General features: G+C 39.9%; 1 protein-coding gene across 1 annotated transcript in view; it reads left to right on the forward strand.

Moving 5' to 3' along the window:
- The window catches only part of fz (frizzled class receptor), a 90,263-nt gene that overhangs the window by 58,881 nt on the left and 8,825 nt on the right, over positions 1-22,557 (forward strand). The gene's annotated exons all lie outside the window — the stretch shown is intronic.

A 22,557-nucleotide genomic window follows, 5' to 3' on the forward strand; every position in this document is an offset into this window, starting at 1 on the left:
GTATTCGGTAGTAGGGAACACGCCTTTAGACGTTTTAAGTCTTAGATATTTGGAATTCTCAATTTTTGATCATACGTATATCTAATACTAATAAAGTAAATAGACCAGTGATGTCATCTGTGACGTTTCGCAAAACGTTTTTAAACACGATTATGTATGAAGGTGGATGTCTTCTGGGTTATTTCGCCTTGTAGTCTGGTAGAAGTTTACCGACGTTTCAGGAATGCTTGCTGCCTTAATCGTCAAGGCGATGAGAGAACCTGAAATCTCACGACGTAAAGCTGAGGATGTGATTAAGCGATACGCAAGGCGCATGCATTTATTGCCTCGGCTCTAGGCGGAGGTAAATGGTTTTATTTTGTGGCGAGCTGTACCACAATATTTTCTCCCGGTAGATGTATCGTGTACACAGATGTGAGGATATTTGGAGCTCACACAGCATCCATCAGATGAGGATGCGTGTTTAGTTTTATCCTCACTGCAGTAGGAAATACACATGTAGTAGTTTTTTATGCGGCTTCTCTTGGCATTTACCTTTGTATGTACGTACGTATATATATTAATGTTGTCTGCGACAGTGGGGACAGTGTCAGCGTACATGTGTCGCGTCAATATTTGGTTTTTTCCCCCAGGTTGGTATAACCATACGGGTTCAAGGATTTTTTCTGTAAATCATTGGTTTGTATCCTTTATTTTTCTTTGCTTACAGAAGGTGTAGTTGTCTACGTAAACATGAATTGTCCACTGGTCTGTAAAACGTTGAAATTCCAGGATATTTTTAATGGATTCGACGAAATGTAATCGTCAGGTTACTAAAAAATATTTAATACTTTTAAAACTATTCTCCTCCAAATAATTTTGCTTCCTTTATTTAAAATGTAGAACTTTAAGAAGTGTGTTTAATTGCTGGAAACCTGGGGTATTGGACTGTTTTTGCAAATGTGGCTTATATCGACTTGACATTGGGGTTGGTTAAAGCGGCCGAAACTTGAAGGTTATCATTTTCATGGAGCTTTACGTCCTTACTCTGTATACGCCTTGGCATTATGCGTAGTCAGAGAAGAATCTTTGTTTTGCTTTATAGTTATCCCACACGTGTGGTTAAACCTGTTTTTGGTAGTATCACGGATGTGAAATTTTATCGTTGTCATTTGCTTTTGTTAACTTGTTTAAACATTTGATGGGGCTTGTGCTCATATGCGCGGCAAAAGTATGACATGGCCTACTTTTTCTTGAAAATTATTGTCTTCAGGAATGTTGCTCTAGCAGTTTCCCTGATGATGGAGACAGTAAGCACCTGTGAAACATCAGTCTGTATTTACCAGACTATACGAAGGTGCCATCTTCACGCTCGCTGTAAGAACCTCAAATCTCACCTATTTGTCCTTAATTGCACAATATTCTGTAGCCTAAAGACAATCCGCGGTTTGTTAACCGCTACTTTTAATGAGAAATCGTATCTCGTGTGGATATTCAGTGTTAATTGCATGTACATGCGTTCGGTTATTTCGTTCTGACTCCATGGTGCATTGCAATCAATCAATAAATGAATGTTTATAAGTAAGAACTTGGTCGGTTTGACGCTGATTTTGAAATTCACTGTAATATACGTTTTTGGTCTGTTAATAATATACCTGAACAATGGTGTGATCTGGGTTAAGTTTTCTTATAGACACGCCATTTTTTCTTGGTTAGGTTTCTGGCGTATGTTTAATTCTAAAGCTTGGATAGGTTCTGGTACTAGCGTATTCCTTTCTAGGCATAGATAAACTGTCGTGTTCATGGAATCCGATTCAACTTTTGAGAGACCTTGCCCTCGCAAGCTTACATGTGCCGCCGACTTCCCTGTAGAAGTTTGCTCTGAACAAACTTGAACGTTTCAGCGGTGTGTTTGTACAGCAGTAGCTGTAGTAGGATACCAGCACGAGCTGTGACGCGGACAGAAATCTCCGTCTGTCTTGTAGCATTTCAGTAGAAACGGATGTGACGTTCTGTTTCACACGCATGCATAAAACACCCACCTTGTGTTGGATGGCCGGGGGGGGGGGGTGAATTTGGAACTGTTTGATGAAAGTGAAGTTTTTTTGCTGATCTAAGGCGTAGGTCTTGGTCTCTTCGTTACTCTGGGATCGTGGGTTTGAACCCAGCTTAAAGGCATGTTTGTTTGTCCTCGTCTTTTTTTATTGTAGTGCTGCTCCAAGAGGCTCACCAACTTTCGAAAAATATATTTAGTAACCTCATAAGGAGGCTGCCGACTGTAAACAGACAGAAGCTAATTGTACTTTTATGCGGATATGGACCTGGACTAAATAAGACACTTGTTTATGATTATTTTAATTTTTTGGCGGATGGTGTAAACACCATTAAGAATAAGTAACTTTTTTGCAGCACACTAGAATTAGAATACTTGTTAATTTCTGCTTTCAATCTTAAAATACAAGTTTGTTATGCTTTAATTAATCATTAAAATATAATAAATTACGGATAACAATGCGAGATTAACAATTATATGATTTTTTAATTTTGCATGTTTAATTTTATATAATAATTCTATCCAAAGCCTCGCGGCACATAGGTTGAGAAACGATGTTCTAGAACTGCCAAAGAACATGTACATTGTAGTTAAGTACAGTCAGCAATATAACAGCAACACTGCCCGCAGTGTGCACATTTTTCTAAATAACAATGGCCTGTTCCATTTTCATGAGGATAATTTTATTTCTGTACATACAGTTCACAGGTTATTGTAATTAGTGAATTAATATATATTTATTCTGTGACACTTGATACACCTCAAACCAATTAATCAGTAATTTCTAATGGAGAATGAATTTTAATGCTAATTATTATACTCACAACCATTTCGAGGGTTTGTTTGCGATCGATTGATCGCTCAAAGACTAGTTGATTTTTTTCCAGGAGGCGAATAGAAATTCCTGTCAGCCATTTTCGCTTATTGTGTGCGTCAACGTTGTGTAGGATTCAAAACTTCTGCAAAATACACAAAAAATAACTCGGGGCCATTGGACGCGTGTCATCTATTGGCATCGATCAGTTCAGATGTGAAGATTGAATCGCACAGTGCATGAAATTTGACGTCTGAATCAGTCCATCAACTCTTGATCAATCGCTTGAAGTTGGACGTGACCGTGTGATTCACGCGCACAGCTGCGTGGTCGCAGCATGGGGAGTGGGCGTGTCTGTTGGATTTTCCAGGTACTGAAGCTAGTTGTACTGCCTTTATCCATTCTTAACTCAGAATTTGCTGGTTTCTAACAAACTAGAAGAAGTTAAATGAATTAAAACAACGGTGCTTACATGACGATGATAGTAATAAAATAACAAACAGTAAGTAATATTGCATACTTCTACGCAACAGTGAAATATTATTTTGTAATATTTTTCCTTCTAGGTTAACGAAACTTTTGTCACTGTGTGCCAGTACCACATCTGTAATTAAATATTTTTTCTTTTGGCTTATCACATGTTTACTGTAAGAGGCCGTCTCTTCTGTAATTTAATTTCTTTATTCTGCCACTGGCTTGGCGTCGTCTGACTTAAATGATGCGTTATTTGAGCCACCCAGTTGTTTATTGTGCATCGTAACACTTCGATGGGGTTCGGGTTTGGATGACTGGGAAAAAGACGCAACACAGAATGACCGAACGTTGGACGGTTAGCGAATCAGATTTATACTTCTTGAATGGAGTTTTAATTTTGTTTTCAAACATAGTTGGGTTTCAGAAATTTCGTCGCGAATGGTAAGTTTCGTGGTGACCAACAAATGCCTGCCTCTGCATCTACGCATTGGTTGGCGCTGAAGTGAGGGTAGGATTCAGATTAACATTGTGATATGAAGCATTGTCTATTACAGCAGAATTTGGTGGTACATTTTGAATTTATTTATCTTTCAGCCACGTTTTGTACTTGTATCCAAATGCTAATCCCCTGTCTTTTTATCCTACGTAATCATAAGAAGGGCTTTGTCCACAAATCCTTACTACCTCACCTGCGTGAACAATAATTGTTATTATTGATTATTATTGACACCATTCTAACGAATTGTGTTGTCACAGAAGATGGCTGTCTTCTGAGTTGCTCTGCCGTGTAGTTTCGTCACCCTGATTATGGAGGCAGCAAGCACCTCAGAAACGCTTGTAAACTTCTCCCAGACTACACAGCGCAACAACCCAGAAGACAGTCATTTTTTATTCTGACTTATTCACAGATCGCAATGTTAGTTATTATCGATTTCATTGTTATCCGTGGATACCTTAGTGGTGTAGAGCAGGGGTTCTTTTTCGCTGGCGTACCACTAATTCTAATTTAACACATTAAATGTACCACTAAGCAAATGCGTTCAGGGAAAACTGTTATTTATGTTAATATTAACTTTAGATTTTCTTACTTAGTTCGCGTACCACTCAACATTGGCTCTCGTACCACCAGTGGTACGCGTACCATAGGTTGACAAAGGCTGGTGTAGAACATGAATCCTATTATCTAAGCCTGAGTCTCACCTGGCATTATCACAAACGTCAGAATAATATAAACACGAGTCCCCAAGTAGTAAGATGCACAGGATTCGGTCGGCTTTGGGATCGTCTCGGTGTCTCGAAGTGGTTGGATCAGACTCCATGAAAGACTGCAAGGTGAGGGTGTTCTGTGTGGGGAGGTTGGCGTGACATGTCGACCTCGCAAATCACATTCCTGTGTTCCATGGCGTCGCACGACACATTCCAGGCGGTTCCCACACCCTCACGTGACAGCAAGCTTTACTGCTCGGTGGCACATTGCTCGATAGGGCCGTTTGTTGTCATGATGAAATCACGTGGTTGGATACTTCGAGTGTATGAAGTCTTCTAGCCCTCAAGATTCAATTCATTTCATATGCTTCTGTAAACGTTAGTAGGTTACTTGTTCCCCTCATTTTGATGGTTGAATGGAGGGCGGTGAGATGCAATGGGCATGAAGTTCGCATTGTAGAAATGAAAAGAAATGGTCGCAGCTCAGAAGGAAAGAGATCAGTTGGAAGACCTAAACACTGATGTGAGGATGATGGAACAAATGTTGGCTTGGGCCTTTTGCTTGTTAACTTATTTAATTCAGAATTAATTGAAACACGTGGTTAAACGGTAACACTAGACCTGAGACCTTGTTAGCCAGGCTGACACTATGAAAAACAAGAAATTAAGTCTTCTGTCTCACCTTGGTGGTTGATTGTTAGTCCGCACATTGGACCACAACAGAACCGATTAGATACGAGGTGCGATCGAAAGGTTTCCAGACTGTGCGTATAAAAACCCGTACACTTATCTCAGGTATTAAATTCATCCATCACCCTCGAAGTAGTTCCCCTGGGAGTGAACATAACGATCCCAGCGCCGCTGCCAAGCCTGGAAGCATCCCTGGAAATCTTTCTTTGTCAGCCTGTCAAGCACCATCTGCAATTCTGCCTGAATCTCTTCTATCGTCTCAAATCTCCTTCCCTTTAGCTGAATTTTCATCTTTGGGAAGAGGAAGAAGTCACACGGAGCTTAGAAAGGAAGTTGGGGTCGGTTCTTGCAACATCTTTGAGCTCCTGACAAACGAGAAGTCGATTGTGCTTCTGGTCCTCAGACAGGATGCGTCGCATGTGGAGTTCTTCCTTTAGAATCAGCTGACAGGTCCCAACAATGTCGCACAAGTCGTTGATGGTACGACGTCGATCTTCGTAACATTTTCGGGCGTTGTGCTCGAAGATGGTCGTCCAGAACGCTCGTCATCATCGACAGAGGTTCGGCCATTTTTAAAACGTGAATGCCACACAAAAGTTTGTGCACGACCCATTGCGGACTCCCCAAATGCTTGCTTTAGCATTTCATAGGTTTCCGTAGCCGTTTTGGCGAGTCTTTGGCAAAATTTGATGCACACGCCATTCCGAAATCGCAGGAGGGTCGGTGTAATGCACTACCAAAACGCCCGTAACTAAGAAACAAATGCTAATTCGATGATACCGGCTGGCACACTGATTCATTATGAATGTAGGCCGCATCCCCTAAAGGCAGAAGCTCGTACTACATCCGGTTCGCCCTCTGTTGACACAGTCTTGAAACTTTCCGATCGCACCTCGTATTATATCAAGAGATAAGATGGATGACAGTGGCATATTTGTTCCTTGTTCCTTGCCACACGGTTGTAATTTTTTAATTTAGTTCTGTTTACATTTATTTTGCATTGTTATCTAATCTCTGTGTGGCGGAAGAAAGTAGTTCCTCTATAGCGGCTGATTTCAATAGGGCGGCTCAGTCCTGTACCAAAAAAACGTAAGATAAGATTTATATCTCGTTAAGCCATTGCAGTTTAATGAGAATAGCAGATCTTGTGCTTTATAAAATACTATTCTGTAAACAAAATATTTTATATAGCTTCGTCAAGATATGGCTTAGTTTTAATTAACAAGTTGATTACTTGTGCACATATTTCAGTTCAGTGTCTTTACAGCTGGGATTATCAACCTACGACTCGCAAGTGTTTTGTTCGCCCCGCGTTCTTGCTTCAGTCATATAATGCCATCCGTTGTGGTGTAAAATGGTTGTTTGATATCAAACGTGCTTTGTTAATGTCAGTATTTGGCAGTACCCGTCGGTATTAGTAACTGTCAGTCTTAATGAAGTACGTCAAATCAAGAACTGTTAACGCGTGTCACTTTGAGGAATACCTGCGAATAGTAATAATAATAAAAGAAAACGTATCTCTCAAGTGAAATCTCTGTCATTAATCTCACTAATGCTTGAAAGCATCGTGATAAATCGCTTACGGTTGGTCGATCAAGGTTCGATATCCGGTAGGGGAAGGTATATTCTCTTAACAGCGGTCCAGGCTGGCTGTGGGATCCAACTAGATTTGTTCCTCCACTCCTTCAGTATGGTATGGTGTTCGATGTCCTGTCTTCTCACCAGGACGCAAATAGCTTATCTGTGTCATGGGATCTCTGTTGGAGGGAGACTCTAATTCAAATTTTCACTTTTCCCCCTAAAAGGTTGTAATTGTTTATTAAGTTGTCATTTGTGTTTTTTACGTATGTACCTACGAGAAATTACTGTGCATAAATTAAATAGACTATTTGTATTTGTTGTCATTTTAATACTACCAAAAACCTTTTGATTTTATTTACGTTTTTAAAACTTCTTGCATTGTTTAATTGTCGTATTTTATGACAGTGTATTGCATTTACCTGTAAACCGTTACATTCATTTATTCTCATTAAAATAGCTGCGTCAGTAGTGGGGTTAACATGGTTGAAAATTGTGTGGGTTGGTTGGGTGGCTCAACCATTGGAATGAGAACAATTCCGATGTAATGAATGCGTTTCGCACGTGTCGTTCAGGAGATATTAAAGTGCTGTAGGGGTCATGTACCCCTGCATCGCGTGCCGATGCCAACCAAGTCCTGCCCTTGCTTGAAACTCAATTGATTCTCATTATAGAGAACGCGTTGTTGCAGAAGTTAGTGCTTCGAAATTATTTTATTCATGGCCCACACCGAGAGGGGGATGTGGAGTTAGATGTCTTCTGGGTTGTAGCGCTGTGCAGTCGATTTACATATCTAGCACCGTATATAAACCAATAAATTTGCCGATATATCTCACCTTAAACTTCCTACTTGATTCATTCTTACAGTAGGAACGAATCTGTGTATTCACGTGTGTTGGAGGTACAAGCAAAGGGAACAGAGGTTTAGGAGGGGTAACAGATAAGGAAACTTATACTGTGGGTACTATAAACATTATATTCCAGCGGCAGTACTTTGTAGCTCGCTGTCTCAGATCCTCTGTCGGGAATATCTTTCGTTTACATTGTATATGCGTTCGTTTAACTTCTTACCGCAAGCTAGTGATGTAGGCGAAAAGCAATTTGATCCTTTCTACTGTAAGTCGAAACGCGCGCAATACACCAACACTGAACACCTGGCAACATCTAACTGCCTCTTCGTACACGTGCGGTATTTGAGAATTATCTCCTCTTACTAGACCAGAATGTTTGTTGTGGTCATAAATGCCCCCATTTGGATTGTCTTGTGGACCTGTTTATTCCGGTATAAATCTTCTGATTTCTCACAGATCCGTTTTAATATTATCCTGCTTTAACTATCTCTTTTTTCCACTTTTCGCGTCCATCCTATCATCGTACTTTTGAGAGTGTAATTTCATTAGTCTCGAGACGGTTAATGTGTTTATGTATAAAATGTTCCAGCTGATGTGCATAGTTTGTCGTTCTATGACATCCGTCATTAGCAGAGACATCGCGTGTAGTCTGCCTTAAAGAGTCACTGGCCGATCTTAGCAAAAACCGTGTTCCGTGATGTGTAAACCTCACCGTGGTATTGACATGTATGATAATATGTAAGCGGAACTAATTGAAATTACCCTCGTTAATTGATGCTTCTCTCGATGAAGGCTGCTCTGTACGGACTCAGAATTCGTTCCGCCATTTCTCTGAACAGATCTCGGTCGAAGGGCTAACTTGGCGTCGATGTTATGACTGCTGCATATTTCTATATGATTTAGAAGTAACTGTTAGTTTTACTCGACTCATAAATGAACAGGTTGTTCATTTACCTTTTAGATGATTTCAGTCTCAATGAGCGTTGAACTGAAGTTAAGTCTAACCAAGCGTTCTGGAATAGTTTTGTACATTTTGATAGTCCTCAGCAATGCGACAATAATAGAGCAGTTCACTTGTCTTTGCCAGTGTAGTCGGATAACATTGGTGATGGCCCTTTGAGGCTCAAACGCGTGTTTTTAATTGTAATTGACATTAGTGTTATATTTTATTCATGCTATATCGTCACGATATTGTGAGGATATGAGTCAGTGGGCTGGTCACACACTACTTCACGACCAAGACCAAGTAACCTCCGAAAAGGAGGCAGCGAAAACCCACAATAGGGTTGTAGAGCCGAGAAAAAAAATATAAAATGTTTGTTGTTATTTACATTCGCTTACAGCTCGAGTAGGGATAAACCAATTTGCAGCAATGCCTTGAAACAGAATATTTTAGAATTGTCAAATTTCAAAGAAGCGTCCTGGATTCGAGTCCCGGTGAGGATGATTTCTGTAAGGATTAAACTACTTACGAGAGAAGAAGGGCGCTAGGACTCGTTTCGAAGAGGAAGTACAGAATCAGATGTATTACGGTCAGCATCTAAGTAGAACATATGTATGACATCATGGAGCAAAGTTCTTCTTCAGAAGATGTTGATTGTCGCTCAGCAAGTCAAATTCCCCACCTTTTATAGGATCCTAAGGTTTATTATCCGTTTTTACAACCCGCCAGTGGAAACAGTCTTGGGCCAGTTGAACCCACTCCATGCCTCAAAATATTAGGACCCATAATACGTATGTTACGTCTTGTACAGCAATTGAATACAGCCCATCACCAGTACATTAGTACTAATTATCATATCCCCTCGGAAGCGTTGTTGTGCAACATATGTTGCTATCGTGTAGGGGATGCTCCCTCGATTTACATCGCATGGCGTGTTTATATTTAGGGAGCAGACATCCATTTTAACGGCATTCCCAACGGCGTATTTGTCCGTTTTTCTCGTTGAGCGCTGCTTCAGCGAGAGTCAGAACTCATCGTCACATGATTTCTGAGAACAGCCCCGATTGGGAATGTTATTTGTTACGTAAGAACTTTGGACGTATCAAAACTTAAATTGGAAAATTGGGTGTCGCAACATTTTTTGCGAGCCGAAAGTGGCCGGTGGCAGGGTAAAGGAGTGTAGAGTCATGAAAGATAGTTTTCAGGAAATGAACGACTGACGGATACTCCCCAAAAAATGAGGTTTGTTGGTTTTCATTATAAATATTCTCATATGATTGTGCAGTTTACACAGTAAATAATGAACAGTTGATATGAAATGCTAATTAATTACCCGTAAAGAATGGTGGGAAAATCTAAAGTAATTGTTGAGAAACATTTAACATTTTGTTAAAAATTTAACGAGGTGTATAAACACTAAAATTGTTACTTGTTTTTTCTTAATTAAAGAATATATAATACAGTTAACGTACTGCAAATTGTGATTTTAAAATTATCAAATAACGCTTGTCTATTATGTATAATTTTTTTCGGATGTAGGTCTTATACTTATTTACCTTCACCCTACATGGACGGAGATTTTGGTGGCGCTTTGCGGCCCCCCCCCCCCCCGAATAAAAATTTAATGCACGAGGTATGAGTTGTTATTTTTCGTGGAAATATTTCGCAAGCCATGCATAAATTTCCTAACAGCGCTGGCTTCCCTGATATAATCGTTTTAAAAATTATTGTTAATAATTGCATGCCAGGGAACAACTAACGGAATGGATATCTCGGATTTGAGTGGCTGTATTTGAGCCGGTTCAAGATTCTTTACTTCAGAATCTGTTTAAATAAAATCATAATTCCAGTAGACTGCGGTTAGATACACGCTGGGCTCTTTCTGAGCGACATTCATTGTCCGTTTTCCTGCTGTTAATCAGGGGTTCAGTTGTGGGTCATTTGACCCATGTCATTAGAGCATAGTTTAATTGCAGGTCCGGAAATATGTCTCCACGTTGATGTACTTGTAACAGGAAGTTACTTAGGGCGCCATGTCCGTCTTGCATTCAGTTCTGTCTCTACTCTCATCCACTTTGTTACTACGACTGAAAGTGAAGACATTAGTTTAATGCTTGTGTTAATGTCGTTATATAACAGAATGGCTGGTTATATGCAGGGCGGTTTACGCTTAAAATTACAGTGCTAATAGCACACTGTTAACACAAACCTCTGGCAATAGACATACATCAAGTTTAGAAGCAATGTAAAAACGTTTATTTCCTGTAATTAATGTAATTTTTTGCCACAAAAATGAAGACATCAGTGTGTTGGAAACAGGATGCTTATTCATTTTGAAAGATTTAATCGTGACGTAAATATGTGTAGCAGTACTATAAACAAATGTAATTGGTATAGGCGTAGTAGTGAACACATTTCGTGATTATCTGTTGATGATTTCCTTGTGAATAAACAAAAAGGAAATTATTGTTGTTTTTTATTTCTTACAAAAAATATCTGTCATTTTCAACGCCTAGAAAATAAAATAAGTTTCTCGAATGTTGGATCATTCTTAACCATTGTGTTCAGCAGACACGCTAATTTTCGAGACATTCTCTACACCAGAATATTCATGGCTAATTTAATACACACTTAAAGCGACAGTCAGCTTCTAATTTAATAACAGTTCTGACGGACAGGTCAGGAGTCAACATTACTCAGTATCTTTTTGTGTTATGGCATTATAGTTGTAGCTCTGTAGGGACAGGTGGGGATATACGACACAAAAATGACGTCTAATTTAGGCAACTTTTGTATAAAAGCTTTCAGAGAAAGTCAACTGCAATGAAATAATGGAAAATATTAATTTGCTCTGTTTCCTACGGCACGGCATATTAACGATATTAACAGCTAAGCTTTTGAGTGTAGTAAAGCTGGAAGACATTGTCTTCACCAAATTAGGTACCCAGAGGTTCTCTGTTCGAGAATATTGAGTTATTTATAAGAAATTTATGCTAGATGGAACTTCTCTTTAACAGATGCAAATTCATCAATTACACCTTTCAAATGGGTGGTTTCTACAGTATCGTACTTGCTGCTAGAAGGACAGTTGTCCAAGGGAAATGATTTTACCATCAATTTTACGCCTGTGACTTAATGTATCGCAGACATATATTCCACAGTGCGGAATTTACTCAGAATAAAAGTATTTATCAGTCGCCGCGTTCTAGGAACCGGCCATGTTGCCTACATCTCGTCCCGGATTGAAACTCAGGGGCCGTCTGAAAAGTTCTCTCACTCACTGAATACCAAACCAACTGCTCTTTGTTCAACGCTGTCTTCTTTATGACTTGTCGTAGCATTGGTGCCATTCTTGATCAGTATTCCAGCAGTATGGGAATACCCTTGGAGGAAGGGAGACAGCGGAAAAAGACGCCGACCGTCGGAACCGGTTCCGGTTGGCTGAGTAGAATCGATACATTTTTCCGATCACGCAGTCTGTTACTAGGAACTTGTTTGATGAACGGTCACTGTTACAGATACAGCAGTTGCAGTGGACTCTAGCTTCCAAAACGTTGTCGGAACTCCCTTTTCAACATCTGTCAAGAAAGGATATTCTTTAATTCGATAATAGCAAGTGTTATCCATTAATTTCGTATGTGAAATTTACCATCTTCGTTAAAAAAGGATATGCTAATCCCTTTCGAGAGCCTGTCGTTTCAACGGCAAACTATACGTTCAATTTGAAAATAATTGGAACTGTAAATAGCGTGATTGAATGTTGTCTGTAAAGGTGTGTTGTGGAATCAACTGGCTCGGGTTAGTGTCCATTGGCAGGCTGTTGTGAACACTACCACAAATCATGGGGTTCCACAAAAGGCGTGTAATTTCTTGATTAACTGAGCGACTGTTGAATTTTAAATAACTCTGTTTCTGTGAGTTAGTTTCAATATACAGGTAGGCCCCGCTTTACGACGCTTCATTTTACGCTGTTTCGCATTAACGCCCCGTTAAAATAATATTAAAAAACAAATATAAGAAGAAAATTTGTAAACGCAGCACAGGAAGTGGGTACCTAGACGGCACTAGTGTCGGTGTCAGTTGCTTTCTTCTCGTCCGCCAGTACAATACATTATAATTCTTCCTCAATTTATGCATCTTCAGCTGACGACCCTGAGGAGGTGGAACATAACCCCGGCGTAAATCGAGGTCTACCTGAACAATTTATGTTGTTCAGACCTCAATTTGGCTGTCACAAGTCGAGGGGCGTTGCGACACTCTGTTCCACATACAACCTCGTTATTCTTTTCAACGTTCCCTCATTAGCATCTGCGTAATCGACGAGAGATATCGTTAGCAATCGATACATCGTCGCTAAAGTTTAGTAGGCTTACACGGTTCCTGCCATGATAAGTGGTGTTTGTTGTGAAATGTTCAGTCCCTCTGAGAGAGAACTCGTTTGGCTTCAGCGTTCCAACGTTTCATTCCACACTTAATCACGACTGTTTGTTGAGTTTTAATTCTACTTGTGTTTGCTTGCCCCTCAACTGGACGGCTCTTACCGAGTGGTCCATCTGAACCACGTTTTTGTGTGTGTGAGCATCGGCCGTGTTTAATTTAATGGTTTTCGTTTTAAAATCTTGCCGGGAGTGGATCTTACAACGTTTTAGTAATCCCAACGCATTGGCTAAATGTATTTTAATATGAAGAACGTCTAGCGTTTAGAACGCTGGGCTTGTAATACTAGGGTCCCGGGTTCGATTCCCGGCGGTGCTCAGATTTACAACTTGTATTGGGCAAGGCCGTGGTCCAGGCATCACGGAGTTTTCCTCCGGGGTTTCCCCGGTTCCTCCGTGGCATCCCAACAATTACTCCACTTTCATCATCTCGCAAAAAGGGGGTCACAACAGGAGCGTTAAATGTCGCGGTCCCGATCGAACTCATGTACTGATGGGTCGTGAATGCTGCTAACCACCAATGCACACCATGCTGAATTGTGTGTACTGGATACGGGAAAAAATGAAGAACGAGTATGGACTTTTCATGACAGCAAAATCGCCTTTTCATATGATTTTCATTATAATGTGTATATTTCGTTTGTTTAAATATTATATTAAATCGTCCAGTGTACAATAATTGTAATTTGAAAGAAAATTAATGTGATAAAATTAGAGTGTAGTTGAACTATCCATATATGTATGCATTTCTTTACGTTGTATATATGTATGTATATAAAACATTAATAATGATATTGTGTAAGTGTAGGTACATACATACATGTAAACTTGCCGTGGGCAACCATTCACTTCTTGACACTCATTGGGGCAGACTTCTGAACTGAAATATTTCGCCATTGAACCCTACCAACAGCAGAAGAAAAATAATTCCTTAAGTAATTTCGAATTTGCCAGGACCATTACGTGTGGTAAATTGTCAGTAATTACGGAAAGTGGCTTTTATTCAGGACCGTTTAATCTCTACTTTTCAAAGGCTTTTCGCATTTTCCAATTTGAAAACATTCTTCTGTCACTGCTCTTTATGAATTTATAATGAACATCTTTGTACTAGAGATAATAACACGATGAATTGCGTCTTATTATTTATAATTAAAGTACTGAGAGCCAGTGTTTGTAGATGCTTCAGTGACAGCCTGTTTACCATCTAAGCAAACTACTAATTTCTCACCGGGTGAGATGGTTCTGCGAAGTGTAGTATTTTTCTTTGTCAGGTCTTCTTCCGTCGAAGATAATTAAAAAGCACGGATTCTGGGATTCTGAAATACAGATGAAACCATACACAGTCTTTCACAAGTTCTTCACACAAGATAAATCATCCCCCTGATTTTACTTGCAGAAAACTGGCGCGTGTCCATGTGATTTTCCTTTCCCTTCATCCACGACAACACAAAAGCTAGAAGATGGAGATCAGGAAGGATTTGATAAAGCCATCACGTTTCGTCGTCTTGTGTTATATGTGAATCATTATTAATCGTGTTGGACAGTGCATGTATATGTTGGTAGCACTGTGTAAATGCTGCGTCTGAAGCTGTCGGTTACGAAATTTGGATACACTGTCTGTGTTTCAAATGTTCTAGTTTATTGTATTTACGTTCTGTTTGTGTTCTGACTAGACACGCGTTTGCAAACATTTGCGTATCCTTTACCATGCTTTCTTGCCAAATTTTCTCTGGTCACTTTTAGATGTTGAGTCATGGTGGAGAGGCTACATTGCATGTACCTTCAACAAATCTGATATTTTAAAAATAAGATGCCGAGGAGAATATTTAGAACTACCAGGAAGTTTGAGAAGCCTCCTAATGTATAATATTTACCATGTGGAAGAATGAGATGTAGAAGTGTATGTGGTTTCTGTAATTCACACCCTCGACATCTAACGCTAACAATCTTATACGCTTATATCAAGCAGAGTAAAACAGGTACAGCGTTGCATCTGTGCTTAATTTGACGTCACGTCACGAAGACGAAAATGAAATGGAGTTACAGCTCCACGCATTCTTGTCCTTGGCACTAGTTGAAGGTCATCTTTCAACCTCACACCCGGACTTCAAAACTTCCGGCGAAAGAGCCCTGATTACCCTCAGCATTGGAAGCTGGATTGACCTTAGAGTCGGTTTGGACGCTGAGGCTAAGAGAAAAGCCTCTACCAGGATTCCAACTCCGCCCTTAGGACCCATATCCAGTCGCTGTAATGAATTTTTCGGGTTCTATTTGTTTTTCTCTCTCCCACCAACAAAACCACTTCAAGGAACTGGCCCGTTTCTGTTAGCTATGTTTTACAATTGTACGGTGGTTGCTGAAGTACGCCTTCATTTCCTGGCGAGGCACCATGTTGCATTATGTAAGTAGCGGTTACATCGTGTAGGATGTAATGGTTTCTGTAACGTGAGCTTGTAGCCTGAAGTCCCATATAAATGATGTAACTCGCCTTGAAGTAGACTTAAGCCTTTTATGTGTTTGTGTTGTCACCGTAATTAAATTTGCACCTTTCTTATGTACCAGGAAGAGAGAAATAAAACGTGAATTAATTTAGAATGAAGTATGAACGATAAGTGTGGAAGATGGGGTATTTATATTCCCTGCTATTAACATGGAGAAGCAGCAGATTTCATCGCGTTTTAGAATGGTGCCTTTACGTTACGTTGCTAAGGAAATACAATTATATCCGTCATAATGTATGTACTAACCATGCAATAAAGATATTACAGCATGAATATATATTGTGTACTGTGCACAGGATAAGCCCATCGTTTCTGGTCTTGAGTATCAGGCTGACGTACGAGACGTTTCTATTCACATTAGCTGAAACGGCCCGTTGAATTTCAACGTAAAACTATTACTTCGTGTCCTTAGCCCTTATCACCTTTCATTTTTCTTTTCGTGTCTTTATCTCTTTCCCCCTTGATCCTTTTTTCACAATTTTTAACCGTAAACAATGAATATTACCCCTGCAACGTAATACATTCGACTAATATTTTTTATAAATTTCTTATCCGTTCTTGGGTCTATTTTATTAATGTTTGAGCATCGGAACATCGAATAAAGAAATTTTGATGAAAGACCCTCGGGCATCAAACCGCGTCAGGTGGCTGAATGGTGAATGAACCATTTCTTCCGCCGTTTCGAGAGCCATCTCTGCTCTCATCCTCAGGGCAGCTACGGAACGAAGTTCCCATCGGCGAGCGCGCTACATAGGACCAGTTTCGTTTCGCAGCTGCCTTGAGGATGAGATCAGAGATGGCTGTCGAAACGTTGACGGAATAAATGGTTCATTCACCATTCAGTCACCTGACGCGGCGTGTTGCCCGAGAGTCTTTCATCAACTTCGTTCGACGCGAAAGCTTTACTTTAAAGAAATTGTGTTGAGTTACTCTGAAATTAGTATCTTATTTTGTGTTGTGTAATGATAAGTTTAGACAAAGAAAAAAAGTAAGATTAAGTATTGACTCAGTGTCTGCGCTAGGAATTCCGGAGTCAGGGTATGTAGTAGTCTTGCTTCTTTTCTGTTGTGTTGGGGTTTCTGCTACATTTTGGGGTTCATTCCAGACCCCTTCCAGGACCGGATGTGTAGAAGAAAGAGCTAGAAAGGAAGCGAGGAGACTAGAGTTCTACAGGAAGGATTTTATTACGTAGTCATAGAACTTTAGGGATGTTAGCAGTTACGCTTTAGGGGAGAAACGATCTACATGCACCACAAGATCAGCGGGCTGTCTTATGGTGTGGGGTCAACGAGGATGTGTTTCGGGGTAGCACATTGCAGGTCTTGTGTTTACAGTAATTACGTATTAGTTGGGACTTCTACGATGGGCTTTGAAACCATACCTGGATGGCCGGAGTTCATTTTCTGGTAGAGACGAGAATTATTCTGTTCATCCAGACTGAATTTGGAGCTAGGTGCTCACATTGTTACTAAAAACTGTCGGATTCGAACCCTCAGCCTCATTTTTCGAGCAACCGGAGACCACACGTGCTTTAGACAGCGATTGTGGTAGGGCTTCATTTTTTAAAAAAATAAGACAGTCTCTGTAAATTTCCGGTCCAAAGAAAGCCATTATGTGCCGGTGTAGGGAGATAGTGGTGTTCTTTCCTGGAAATTGACTTAATGCTGTTTTGCTTGAAGGTGAAGTACGTAGCTGCATGCCAGGGGGATTATATGTGGAGCTTTGGCAGAAAATTCTTCCTCATCAGGCATTACGTCTTGTAGCGGTAAACGCACATTTGTAGCTGGGGTGGCAGGTTCTGTTTCGTCTTCAGCAGAGACAACCGAGACTTCGTTCGGTAGGTCTTTTAATGTATCCGCCGAACTTTGTGCATCGACAGTGTGTTTCAGTAAAATCTTCTTGGGCAATCAGCCGCGTCAGTTGGTTGATGATGGGAAGACGGAGATGGTTCCCGAAACGTTGGTCGCTTCGTGTAATCATTTGACGCGGTTCATTGCCCGAGAAGATTTTATTGAGTTTAATCGCCGCGAAAGCTTCAAATCATAGACTGTATATTTGTTCGACAAATCTAATGGCGTTTGTATGACGGGATCATAATTAGGACTGAAGATGGCTTTCTTCTGGGTTTTTGCGTCATGTGGCCTGGTAGAAGTTTACCGACGTTTCAGATATGCTTGGTGCTCCAATATCGCTCAGATGGTGGCACCGAGCACTTCTGAAACTTGCGACGAAACGATTTGGAACTTTTCAAGAAGCGTTGTTGTATTTGATGACCAAGATTGAAATTTTCTGTTCAAAACATTCTGATTTTTACGGTGATTACAACCACGGCGTGAAGTACCGCTACCTGTTGGCTGTTCACGACCGCTAATTTGCTGTTTTAATTAATTTCAATTGTGTTAAATTATGGTTCGTTGGCATTAACAAAATGGCGCTATGTTCATACACAGACATTTAAAGTTTTGGAATACCATCACATGGTCAGTTCGCTGACATGTGTTGTCTGCTTATTTCGGACAGCATTCTACTAGATTCCATTAATGAAGTTTCTTTTTTCTGTTTTGTGTTCTTTGTGAGGTTGAGCTAATCCACGTTACTCTGCCCTCAACAGGTGACCACTTAAAGATACAGTGCACTGACCTTTAATGTTGAACTTGAATGAAAACGGATACAGGTTTGCGGGAGGGGAAAAATAATGTCAGTAGTACGTTACCAGTTCACTGTGTATTTGGCATGGTTCTGTTCTGAGTTTTCCGACACAAACTGCAAACTACATTTGTGCTAAAGAAAGAAAATAGTGCTTTCTTTCTGTCTTGCTTTGTGTGGTAGCTAATATAAATTCACGTTACGGGGTGGATCTGACCGTTCTGTGGCACTAAAAGGCTTGAACGGGTTAAGTCCCTCGGTCATGAATGCTGAATAGGGCTTTATTTGAAAGTGGAACATGCTCAGCCCACTTTACTAGATTCCTTGTGGCCATCCGTCACAAAGTTATCATCTCATTTCCCTATTGAGAAGTTCCCAACAAATTCTGTGTAAATTCCTTACCTTATCAGCCTTAGCCACCTGCCTCCCTCATCATAGGCTCCTAGATTTCACTGCCCTGACAGTAGGCCTACTAGATAACGTGGACAAATTACGAATGTTCTCGTCATGTGATTTACTAAATTACTCAATTCTTAGAACCAAATACTTTGTAGGGAATTTTGTTTTCAAACCTTTTGCAGTCTGTATTCTTCCCTCAAAGTAAAAGACCATGTTTCACACTTTTATAAACAAGTTTAAGTAGGTCTGCATATCTTGATGTTTAATGTTTTGTGAAATATACTGGGTGATAACAAACATTTCTTGAATTTATTTTTCTAATTACATTGCATGTTAATTATTTTAGCGAAAAATATACATTTAGTCGTAACAGACTGTAAGACGCGTGCCGTGAGATAGGGGATTTTTTTTTTTGAGTTAACTGAAACAACAGTAGACGAAGGGACCAGGAAATACCGTACATCAGTGAGTTAGTTAGTTTGGTTAAGCCAAGAAATTGGAGCTTTAACTTTGTTAACACGAGTTCGCCGCCGTCTGATCTTGTCCTGAGACAGAGGTCCTTTGTAATATTTTGTAACATGCTAGGTTTATGATAAGTTAGTAGCTCTCCGCTCAGCCCTCAATCTGGAGGAACATCGCTTCTAAGCTGTAGGCCTGATATAATTTTTTTGAGCATGTCAGCTTCTCTGAAAGGACTCTGCTTCGTGGAGTTCGTTATAATTTCTTACTTGTGTTTTTGCAAAACGTGTGAGAGATTATGTATATGTCTGTTGGTAAAGTATGATATTAGATAAACATGCTTTGTTGGACAGTGGAAGATTAATTCTTGAATAAAATCTTGTGACTGAAGTCTTTACCTGCCACTTGTAAAATTGATTTCGTTGCATGTATGTGGGAGAGCCACCATGATGCTGCAAAATTACTGGCTGCTTCTGCATTGCCATGACTTGGCATGTTCATTTGCATGTACAATGTCTCAAGAAATTACACTCCAGCTTTTCAAATTGAAGACAGTCCGGCCTCGTTTTGGGGAATATTCTCCGACCAACAGTTCTCAATCTTGATATAATAGGGCTTTTATAGGTTTAATTCCATGGTGCAGGCTCTCATACTGTATAGTGTCTTAGCTACTAAGATGTTTCCCGTATCTTGTACTACTGCCACTGGACCCTCTCAGGAGCGACATGAATCTACGTAGTTTACAGTATCAACCTATTTAAATTCCAATTTAGTACCCTTGGTGCTCGGAAAGAAGGGCTTTAGTTAAACGAAGTTTGTTTTGACGTAACCCCTTGTTACCGACTGTTAATACAGGGTGATTCAAAAGGTTAGGGCCAAACTGAAGGAGCGTATAGAGGGACTCAGAGAGAACAACTTTCGAATAGGAATCCATATCCTTCGAAGTAATCCCGAGTCAGTCGAGGCCATTGAAAGTACGGAAGTCTGATAACATACCGCTGAAATAATCGTACTTTGCTGTTCTCCTACGAGCTTAATTTTGTTGTTTATTAATGTACAAGGATTACATTAGCAATCGTACAAACAAGATTTACAACAGGTGTTCAAAGTGGCGTCCTCCACATTCAATTCAAAGCAGCAATACACCAGTCACTATCAACTCACAAACACATTGTAAACAGCCCAGGGGCCTCTGTAGAATCTGACGGGATACGTGTGATTCAAAATTAAGCTAGTAGGAGAATAGCAAATTACGATTATTTCAGCGGTATGTTATCAGGCTTCCCTACCTTCAATGGCCTCGACTGACTAAGGATAACTTCGGAGGACATGGATTCCTATTCGAAAGTTGTTCTCTGAGTCCCTCTATACGCTCCTTCAATTTGACCCTAACCTTTTGAATCAACCTGTATATTAATTATCCTTTAATCTTTGCTTAGCTCTTCCACGTGGTTTTCTTTCAGGTATTCCGATCAGCATTTTTGTGTTTTCTGGTCTGTCTCGTTCTTGCAAGATATCCAACTTATCTCATTCAAGATTTGATTACCCTGTTTAAATTTAACTGTGTAATTTCGGTTATCCGTCAAATACAAACATTTTTCCTCATCACTAACATAGACTTGCCTCATCTGTGAAATAATTAGTCAAAGAAAAACAGGATGCTAGCATATAATATGCTATTTTCACATGAATGACGAGACATAATAATCTCATTCAGATCAGCACCTCAAGCTATTTGTATTAAGATGTGTTCAATATGTTTGGTCTCGAACTTTTTGAATAATGGTTTCAGTCCTTACTATTAAATGTCTGCCGCTTTGAGATTAATCGTTCAAAACTGATATGTTTTGACAAATTTCTTTGCAGGGTTTCAAATTGTGTGCCTGTCCGGTTCTACCTGGAACGCTCTTCTGTCCTTTCCTAGGCTTGCAGATGATCGAATTTACTCTTCGATTATGAATATCCGCTGCTTTGTGCTGTACAATATCGAACGAAAACGTATGGTAAATAAATTACTTCAGCAATACATCATGTCAGCAAAGTTTCTTTAGAGTACAATCACTGGCTTTAGCTTGTATTTAGAAACTCCATTTAGACGATGTGAATCCTGTGTATCGGTGGTTGATACATATGGAATGATTTGTGTGCTTTATAAATGAGCAAGTACTTTTGCAATTTGTAACAAGGGATCCCTCGGGAACGTGGCCATGAACTTTGATACACACCAGCAAAGACCTTAAATATAGGAATGACAATGCAGTATTTTCCTGGATGACAGATCATCGCAAACTTTTATTCAGTGTTTTATGTCAGGGGTCCGATACCCACTGCAGGCGTAAAATGACTTTGGTTTTAATTTGCAGTTGCATTATACGCATTGATAATTTTTCCTTTTATGGAATGGTTCAAATTAATTACCATTCACTTTGTAATCATAAAAACAAGTATTCAACTGTCAAAAGCTTCCTTTCTAGTCGCTTTATAACAAGTGCGTATGTTTCCTCTCATTTCTTTTGGCGGCATCCCGAGTAGCCGCAATTAATTATGATACCGCCACCAGCTCTGTGCTCAGAATATTCGAGTCATCGTGTGCCAGTCACTAAGTACTTTGTTTCATGTTGATGCACATTAGTCGAACAGCTGTGATTCTTCAGCTTTTTCAGCCGCGTCTAAATGTACTTTTTTAACTTCCTTCAGATATCTTCCTTAGTTGGCCTGCTTCCGTGCTTATAGACAAAGAATTTTGTGTGCGTATGAAACTTGTACGTCTGAGTGAAGTAAATAAGTTACTGGTAATTTAAAACGAATATTTCACGAAATATTTCGACTCAAGGATGAAGTGAACAATTTAAGATAACGTTCTGAGGCCGCATGCCGATGTGTTATCAAAAGTAATTACCTGTTATCTGAAATATTTTGTTGATGATTTAAGTATTTGGTAGGAACCATTGCTGTGACCAACTGTTCAGCGGAACGAAGAAATTAAAATCAATAACTAGGACGAGTCAGTGCGAATAGCTGCAACTACAATTAAAACCTTTTACTGAAAGATTACTCAAGCAAAAGCTGTGTCAGTTGTCTCAGTAAATGACTGATATTATCAAATAAACTTGAGTGACATGTGAATGTCTTTGGAGAAGGCGTCCTAATTCAGTAGCATTTTTGGATTTCCTTTGCGTTTCAATAAGTTTTCCTCATTTATACCCCTGCGGCCCGCTAATCGAAAAGAATGTGAATGTGGCCACAGCCCTGGAAAAAGTTAAGGACATAAGAACCCACCGGCCAGTAAAACAATGAATTTTCTGAAATGTTGCTCCATGCTACTTCGTGGAAATTGATCGCCCTGATGATGGAGGCAGTAGCACCTCTGAAAGGCCGATAAATTTCTATGAGACAAGTATCTAATGTAGCTTGGATAGGGCGAACTAGAGGGCCATGAGGGGCTGGATATGTGGCAAGGATGAAGGCAAATGGAATACTAAGATAATATGTTGGGGAAACCTTTTGGAAAACGTCCGTTTGGAAGAC

The sequence above is a fragment of the Zootermopsis nevadensis genome, unplaced genomic scaffold (genome assembly GCF_977971745.1).
Source record: "Zootermopsis nevadensis isolate Lab colony 2312 unplaced genomic scaffold, Znev_1.0 Znev_ptg000021l, whole genome shotgun sequence".
In the NCBI taxonomy this organism is placed as follows: domain Eukaryota; kingdom Metazoa; phylum Arthropoda; class Insecta; order Blattodea; family Termopsidae; genus Zootermopsis; species Zootermopsis nevadensis.